The sequence below is a fragment of the Neophocaena asiaeorientalis genome, unplaced genomic scaffold, assembly GCF_003031525.2.
Source record: "Neophocaena asiaeorientalis asiaeorientalis breed wild unplaced genomic scaffold, Neophocaena_asiaeorientalis_V1.1 scaffold192, whole genome shotgun sequence".
Lineage (NCBI taxonomy): Eukaryota > Metazoa > Chordata > Mammalia > Artiodactyla > Phocoenidae > Neophocaena > Neophocaena asiaeorientalis.
In genome coordinates this window covers 1873298-1882804 of record NW_020185326.1, presented here as the reverse complement: position 1 = coordinate 1882804, position 9507 = coordinate 1873298, and the positions used below count along the sequence as shown (strand labels likewise).

Sequence of the window (9507 nt, the reverse complement as noted above, 5' to 3'; positions counted from 1 at the left end):
GTGTGTGTGTGTGTGTGTGTGTGTGTGTGTGTGTGTGTGTTTGTGCGTGCACACGCATACTTCTGGTTCTTGCTCCGATGCTTCAAGGTTTCAGTTTCATGGAGCATCAAAACCTCATTTCCTTCTAGCCTTTGATTTTATTGAAAGAAACATTAACTCACTGCTTCATAATTAAGAAAAGCTCTTTGTGCCTGCTACTTCCCGCTTTGTTTTTTTCTTTTTCCTGGTATAAAATTAGGGGTAAACAATATCAACAATTGAAAAAGAAATTAGGGAAACACCCTGCTGGTTTGGGCACTTCCTATTAAGTAGTTCTCCTGGTGGTTGGCCCATCCGATGGTCCTAGGTACTCCTTCCCATCAGCTATTTCGACATTCATATGCTTTCTGCTTTCTTCCAACTGTCTCAGGTCACCTGCTGAGCTTTGTAGTCTGCATCATCCTTGTGCTCTTTGTTTATAGAAGATCAGTCTCTAACAGAGACAGCTTACTTTTAGGTAGACTTGGACTCTTTTTTTCCAATTTAAACTTTTAACTTTAAGGCATATACCTTGTAAAGCAACAATCTAAAGCAATTTTTTTTAACAGTCAAAAGACCCCAGAGGTAGAATCCAGCTGAATAATTTCCCCTTTCAGTTTTACATTTTGAAATGTGTTCTGGCTTACATTTTGATTTCTAGGACTTTCAGACACTTCACTCTTCATTGTTCTTTGGGTCCAAGGTATAGAGGGTCTTAACTGGTTGGGGTGGGCAGAAGGGCTTGACCCAAGACCTACATTAGTACCGTATCGTTCAGTTCATGCACGACCTGGAAAGGATTGACCAAGACCTAGATTAGGACTGCGTCAGGAGTAAGGAATGGACCCAGAGCAAATGTGAAATCAAACGATGGAGCTGAATGGCTGAGGCACACCGTTAGTGTCAGCATTTACTGTGTACCTACTATGTGCTTGGCACTGTGCAAAGTACGAAAGTTGCGGTGCTGAGCAAGACAGACAAACATTCCTAGAAAAGGAATAGATATTAAACAATTCCACAATAAATACCCTGAAGGAGCATGATAGTGTGTAATAGAACTGAACCAGTCAGGGCAATTAAGGAAACTTACCCATTGAAAATGGCATTTAACTGCAGATCTGAAGGAAGAGCAAATAATGGAGGAGGAAAGAGTTCTCCAAGATGTAGTACATGAGAAGGCCCCGAGGTAAGAAAGAGCTTGGCATGTTGCAGAAACTGAGTGAGTGGCTGGAGTGCCAAGAGGCTGGGGATGGGCATGGGGTGGAGATGGTTGCAGAATGGGACTGGAACAGTCTAAAAGTTATAACAAGCTCAGACATTAGCCAGGCAATCTTGTGCCTTAGCTGTGAGAGGTCCAGCAACAGGGATCCTAGCTAGATGCAAGGGGAAATGGCTGTCTGCAGACTATCCATTCAGGCTTAGGGCTGAAGTATGAACCAGGCATACTTGTAGGTTCAAAGGACTCACCTAGATAAATGAGCATCTATCTGAGTCCTAGTTACTGAGTGCAGTCCACATAGGACTGCAGGCTTGGAAAGAGACTGAGGTATGAGAGTGAGTCATCAGATTTAAGCAGTAGGAACAAAGCTAATGGCTGGTCATAGAGACCAGGCCAATGTAATATGGGAGCCCAGAGGGAACCTGGAACTATCCCCGGGTCTGAAAAGCCACTCAAGAACAATGTGGGGCCCTGGTACCTTCACAGGGCCCCTGAGTCTTTATTTTGTAAAGATTTGACTGAACTCTAGATTTTCCTGGATCGTGGGTCTCATGCTCTTTGTATCTCTCTGCCTTATTCTGGGCTGACTCAAGGGCTGAGCCATGGATCTAGCTGTGAGACACTGTGGAGGGGAGAGACTGGACCAAAAGGTGGGGGGGTGTCAATGCTACTCTCCTATAATGTGGGGCTTTCACACTGTCATTCTTTACAAGCTTTGAAAAGCATCTTTATAAGCTTTGAAAAGCGTCTCTGAAATTGAACAGAGTAAAGCATTTCTCTTGAAAGCCTGAGTAGTACTGTCCTAAATCCCACACCATCTTGTGATGAAATCTCTTTTGCGCTCATCTACAATCTCTTTCGATTTTTTCCTATCTCTTAATGTTTTAGTTGCTTTTAAAAAAAAATACATAGTTAGGTTTCCCAGCTTTGGGAAATTAAATGCACACTGTGATCCTGGTTGGAGGTAATGCACTGAATAGAAATGATCCAGAACAGTGAGGGGTAGGTCAGTGCCACCAAGGAAGTTAATGCCTATTTAACGTGTTAAAGATGAGCTGGATTTGGGGATTACAGCTCACCCTGCGTACTGGGGAACAAAATGAAGTGTAACTCTCACAACTCATTTTTCACCTTTTAATTTTCCCTTTTCTACTCCAATCCCCACCCCCCTTACCTCCAATTAAGATGTGGATCACATAGAAATAAGCCCTGTTTTTCCCCTTGCTAGACATAATCTCATTTCAATCGTACACCAACCCAATTTTGAGGAAATCCTAGAAAGTTTGTGTTGTAAAACTCATGTCAGAGGTGCCTTGGATGTGCCCTGGGTCGTGGATCATGCAACACATTCTTGCTTCTGGGGCCCCCTGACACCAGGGAAAAGCACATCACTCAGTGGCCCAGAATCTCAATAAATACTCGGTATCCTGCAACAGACAAAGAAAAAACAACTCTCTAGGAATACTTTTGGTCCCTGGATGAGAAATGTTTTAATATTGGAGTAATTAGTTAACCCAAACTAAAGTCTTCTGCCTGCTATCTGGTGAGTTAGGTGTCTTTTAACTTGGATTGGTGGGAACAGAAAGTATTCTTAGTCTCCTGTGAGCCCTGATGATGATTTTTCTCTAATCCTTTTGGATGGTTTCACTCCCGGCCTTAGCTACTTTCTCCCGTGCTCATCAGTGCTGTGCTGAAGACTCGAGGGGACTCTCTGCAGGGCAACCCAGCTCCATCTGTGCAGAATTCTCTCTGGTTCTCTGCCTTGTGAACTCCATCCCTTGGGCCTCCCCACATTCCTGTCTCTGTCTATTCAACTCAGGGAGGTCACGGGCCATTCTTCTGGGTTCCCCTCTCTGTGCCGCGTACTGGAGACTCTCTCCAGGCAGTAAGCTAGGGCAACTGTAGGGCTTTCCTCTGTTTGTTCCCATCTTTCAGGGATCACTGCCCTTTATTGCCTCACATCCAGTGCCTTGAATACCATCGGCTCATTTATTTTGTCTGTATCTTTTAGTTGTGCCAGGCATGAAATCCAGTCTTAGTTACTTTCACTTGGCTGAAAGCAAAATCCCTCCAGGGCTATTTTAAGGTGGTTTAACCTTGTTTTTGACACTCACTTTTTGAGGCCCCACTCCATATGAAGATAAACACATAATGAGTGATCTGACAGTAAATCTTTATTTTGCATGAAAAGATTTTTACGGCTTTTCTTTTGAAACTATTAATTTACAGTTATTTAAAGTTTCTTAGCAAAGGAATTTTTAGAATTAAGAATTTCACCTACAGATCACTTTCAAATTAATTGTTAACACTAAATTGGGTGATGAAATTGCAAGAATTTTACATTTTTAGGTACACACTTACATACTTATTCATTTGGTTTTACATAGTTTTGCTGCCTTTTTAAATTTTCTTATATATTTTCAGGGGCTGTTAAATAGCTCACAGGCCCTAGGAATTGGGCCTATAGTCCCCAGTGGGTGAAACAGCCCTGCTTTCTTTTGAGATTCAAAGCGGTAGTAACTACCACTTATAGTACCTTTATTATCACCCCAATCATGGTCTCTGAGCATGAGATGCCCTTTGTTTCCCCAAATGCCAGTACGGCATCTTGACAATTTCCATATTTTCCTCTGTTAGGTACTAGGCAGGAATAGGTTTGTCCCCTTGGGCAAAACTGTGGCCTTTATCCCTGGTGAAGCAAGTTCTTCACCAGCTCAAAAATTCTCATGTCCTAGGGCCTCTGCTTTCAATCCTTTGAAATTAGTGGTTCTCCCCCAAGGCTATCTCCATCCCCTGCTCCTTCCCACCTTGAAGGCGAGTATCTGGCAATGTCTGGAGACATTTTTAGTTGTCACGATATTGGGGGAGGAGGGTTGCTGCTATTGGTGTCTTGTGGGTAGAGGCCAGCGATGTAACTAAACACCCAACGGTACTCAGGACAGCCCCTCACAATAAAGAATTTTCCAGCCCACAATATCTACAGTGATGGGGTTGAGAAACACTGTCCTAAATCAGTGTGGTCTCAGAATGCAGAATTGTTGGGCTTACTCAGAAAAGCACCATTTCTGCTGGCCTTGTTGCCTGTTTGTTTTTTAGATTTTTGTCTTAGTGAACTCGATTAATTCATATCATTCGAACTTTGAAGGGAATCACCATGGTATTTTTAGCAAAATTAGCTCAAAATATTCTATAGAAAGAGCAAGCTCTAGCTTCCCTAAAATCATAGACTCTGGGCCCCTGAGGAGGGCCACAGGCTGTGACTTTGGCCACTGGAAATACTAGATTCACACCAAGGCTGGGCAGAAGGTCCACTGAAACATGGTGACTCTTTCTCAAGGGCATTTTTGTTCCTTGCTACTTCATTGACTGCTCAGCTAGAGCCAACTTTGCATAACTTAGAAATCAATGAATTTGTCCCCATCTAGCTATGACCATGCTCCATCACCATCCATTTTCAGTCTCACTAAAACAGCTACTTTATAATCAGCAATTATTTTTGTATTTGTTCTGGGGTGAGCAGGAATTGTTACACTTCTTATGAACAAGAGGGAATTACATGGAAAATCCAATGGAAATATATGAGATGTCATTGACTCCTTTATTAGCCAGGTCTGATTTATAATATACTCACCTGCCTAGAAATGAAGAGCTCTGAGTTAATTACTAGGAAACAGTACTGTCTGTCAATATTCTCTTTTTTTCCTGTGTTCTTATCTAATACGGAAATGAACCAACCTTGTATTTCTTATCCTTGAGGTGTTCTGCTTCTGAGTTTGTGTATAAAACGCTATGTGTATTATACATAAATTTTGGCAACATCTATACTTATCCTCGAATGTTTTCATTTGAGCTGGTAGTGATTTTAGTTTCCCAAACATGTTAGGCCAGCTTATATCTTTGGAACCTTAGCTCTTGCTGTTCCCTTTAGCTGAAATGCTTCTCTTGTCCTCCTCTTATAGTGGAGCAGCTACCTTTATTTTAATCAACTTAAATAGCTATCTCCTCTAAGAAACCTTTCCTTAACTTTCTCCCAGCTAGGACTGTCTTATTACTTTTGTAGACTTTAAGAAATTTTGCCTATGTGGACCCTTTTCTCTATTAAAGTTAAAATTTATATTTTCTAGTTGAATTAGTATAAAACTGAATTTAATAATATATTAAAATATTTTTGTACCTAACCTAAAAATTTATTATTTAAAAAAATTTAAAATGTTTTCAAAGGCCCCTAAAAGTATTATGGGTCCTAGACAGTGTATCTACTATGCCAGTTGGATAAGAGATCCCCGACCTCAAGAGTTAGAATTGGTCAATTGTGCTGCTATTGAAAAACAAATATACAAACAAGTATAGCAATCTATTCTTAATGACTATTAGTCCCTTAAACACAGGGTATTTGGCTAATTCATTGCTTCTAGTTGTGTCTAATGGGATACCTGGCATGAATTAGGGACTCACAAATGAACAAACAAATAATGCTATTCTGGTATTTTGAAACCTTGGGCACCAAAAGGCTCAAATTCATGAGAACACAGCGGGGCTAGCCTATACGAGAACCTTGGTCACTGCCATTTGGTACTCTTTTAAAAAGACTTCTGGAGGCTTTTGCTTCTGAGAGGATGGAGTAAGATGTACATTCCCCATCCCTCCCACTAAATCAACCAAAAATCTTGGATGTTACATGTAAACAAAGCTCAGACAAAGAAAAGGTGGACTGTCTGGGGACTTCACATAACAACCAACACAATATTAAGTTCCCAGGATTTCTTTTTACCTCATATCTCAGACTGGATATTGGAGAAGCTGGCAACCTGGGATATTGATACTTGCAGACAAAACAGCCCCAAGAAAGCCTGCCACCTCTGTAGCCAAAGGGCCTGGAAAAGGGCAGCCTAGCAATGCAGCAAACTTTTAGAAAATAACCCTTTGACTGTATCCAAAAAGCACAGAAAAACTTCAGTCCTATCTCTGTCTCTGTCAGCAAAGACCAAGTGGGGACCCTGGACTTCTACCCTTGCCACGCTATAAGGAGGCTCCCCTAGACTCCTGCTGGGGTCATATCAGAGAAGGCCGAGTAGGGAACCAGGACTTTAGTTCATGCTGGGCAGTAATGAGTAGGCCTCCATCCCTGCTCTACAGTATCAGGGGAAAACATGGAGGGGAGCCTAGACTTTTACCCGCTTTAGGCAGTAATGAGGCATCCCTACTTCCTCCTCCCTGGAGTGGTATCAGAGGGGGACTAGTGGAAATTCAGTTTTATTATTACACAACAATAGCAAGGCCATAGTGTCAGTGGAGGCCATGTGGGGAGCCGCAAAGAAGTACCTAACCCCCTCCCCAGCCAGGGTGGTATCAGTGGGGCCCTATTGAGGAGCCTGAACTCTACTGCTGCCCAGCAAAAGGGGTCCCTCCCCAGCTAGCTGTCATAGGAAGCCAAGTGGAGAACCCGGACTTCTACCTTCACATGGCACTAACAAGGTGACATTCCCCATACCTACTAGAGGAGTGTCAGAGGAAGTATGATAAAACATAAGCTTTAAATAGGATCCTGAGTCTTGTAATGTAACAACCCAAGGTCAATCGAAAATCACTCTTCATACCAAGAACCAGGAAGATCGCAAACTGAATAAGAAAAGACCATCAACAGACACCAAAACCAAGATGATATAAAATTATCTGAAAATAATTTAAGTGGCCATCATAAAAGTACTTTAATAAATACTTATAGACATGCTTGAAACATGAAAAAATAGTCTCAGCAAAGAAATAGAGTTTCAGCAAAGAAATAGAAAATATAAAGAAAAAGCAAATATAAATTTTAGAACTAAGAAATATAACAACTAACATAAACTCAGTGGATGGACTTGGCTCAACACCATAATGGGGACGATAGAAGAAAGAGTCAGTGAACTTGAGGACAGAATAATAGAAAATATCCAATCTGAACAACAGAGAGAAAATAGACTTGGGGAGGGGTGATTAAGAGTGTCAGGAACATGATGGGCTATAACAGAAGATCTAATATTCATGTCACGGGAGTCCCAGAAAGAGATGAGAGAGTGGGTTAAAAAGTTTTCCAGGAATAATGGCTGAACATTTTCCCAAATTTGGGAAAAAAACGTAAACCCATAGATTCAAGTAGTAAGAAATCTCTAAGCAGCATAAACCTAAAGGAATCCACACCAAGGCACAATAGTCAAAAGACAAAATATACATCTGATAAGGGACTTTGTATTATCCAGAATAATACAAAGAACACTTATATCTTGAAAATATCCAAATCTTTTGTTTTTTTTAATTTATTTCACAAAAGAAGATAGAATAATGGGCAATAAGCACCTGAAAGGATGCTCGATATCATTTGTTATTTACAAAATGAAAACTACAATGAGATATTATCTCACACCCACTCGAATGACTATAATAAAAAAGATAGCCAATAAAAATGTTAGGATGTGGAGAAAGGAGAACGCTGATTGTTGCTGGCGGCAGTGTAAAATGACACGACCACTTTGGAGAACACTCTTCTGCAGTTTCCTTTAAAAAATTAAACAAATTAGCGTATGGCCCAGTAATTCCACTCTTAGGTATACATCCACAATAAAAGTATACAGATATTCTTAGCATCATTATCCATAATACTGGATACAACCTAATATTGGATACAGCAAAAATTCGAAACTACCTACATTGCCACCGATTGGTAAAGGTTCTATAGCCATACGATGAAATACATTCAGTAATAAAAAGGAAAAATTACTGATATGTGCACTATGACATGAATAAACTTCAAAAACATTATGCTAAGAATCCAGGTCAAAAGACCACATATTGTATGATTATATTTATTTGAAATATCCAGAAGAAGCAAATCTGTAGAGACAGAGAGAATAGTGACTAGCTGGGCTGGAGAGGTGGTGAGGGAGTGATGGTGGGGATGACATTTTGGGGGGTGAAGGAAAAAGTGCTAAAATTGTTTTATGATCATTGTACAACTTGGTAAATTTACTAAAAGATCATTGAATTGTACATTTGAAATGGGTGAATTATATGTGAAATATACCTTACTATAGTTACTGATTATGTATAATACACATACATAGATACATATATGTGTATATATATGCATATATGTAGTCTCCATACACATATAAAAAGCTAGTTTGTATTTTGAACCAGAAGAGTGAATAGAAAGGAGAATTTTATATGATATCCAAAGCCTGTCTTGTATTCTCCATTTCATTGCTATTTTTTATTAATTGTATGGAGAAGCCATCTAAAATACTAGGTATGTCTGAAGCCTTTGTTTTTTCTGGTGCCCCTACCTACTTCAAGGTGATTAAAATTTTAATTTTCTTTTCAGATGTATGGTTCTGTGTTTAGTTGATGCTAACAGTAGGACTCATCTAAATCATAAATACTGATAAGTGAATTCTAAGATACTTGGATTAAGTAAGAATAAAATGAAACCAATATATGGTTGCCAAATCAACTCAATGTGTGTTCTATGTATGGGTTCCTTTCTAATTGTAAAAAAATATTATTTATTCCTAAATCATGAAATAGATGGTGAAATAACAGATATATTATGAGTATTTTATAACAGATAATATCCAATTTTAATTGAAAAAATTAAGTTGCCTAAAAATTAAATAATTTAAACACTATGATTGGCATGGACTTAATACTACACATAATGTTACATTTGATCAGAGAAAGTTTTAGTCGACACGTGAGAAGCTGGCATTTCAAAAAGAGAAGGAAATGTATTTTAAAGTTTTATTTTGGAAAAACATAAGGACGGACTTAAAGACAGAATTAAGTTAAAAACATTAATTCATGACCTTTAAGAAAAAATGCGATTGGCCAGTTGCATAGACTAGCAGTCCCCATTGCCAGTCTTCGTATTACAATCCGTAAGAACTATTGGGAAGTCTGACACAGAAACAGAACAAACAAAAAATAATGACTGTCGAAAGCAGATACCTGAAACATGTCAAGTATTGCTTTGGATAGAGAATAAAAGGTATAGTGGAAAATTCTTTTTACTGGGCTGTGGAAGTTTCAGAAAAGTGTAAAATCTCTATGTGTTGTTGTTATTGTTTTAAGAAGAACCAAAATTAACTGATCTTTTAATACAGGAATATTCTCAGTTCAAAGTAGGACAGAAGAGTTCTAACAAATATTTAAAATACTCTGCTATAGGCCAGCTACTCCATTCTTATAGTCAATGTTTTGTGTTTGGAACACACACACACACACACACACACACA

At 39.3% G+C, this 9507-nt stretch overlaps 1 protein-coding gene across 3 annotated transcripts in view; it reads left to right on the top strand.

Annotated features, from left to right (window-relative positions):
* PLPPR1 (phospholipid phosphatase related 1) overlaps positions 1–9507 on the top strand; it is a 350894-nt gene that overhangs the window by 218677 nt on the left and 122710 nt on the right. The gene's annotated exons all lie outside the window — the stretch shown is intronic.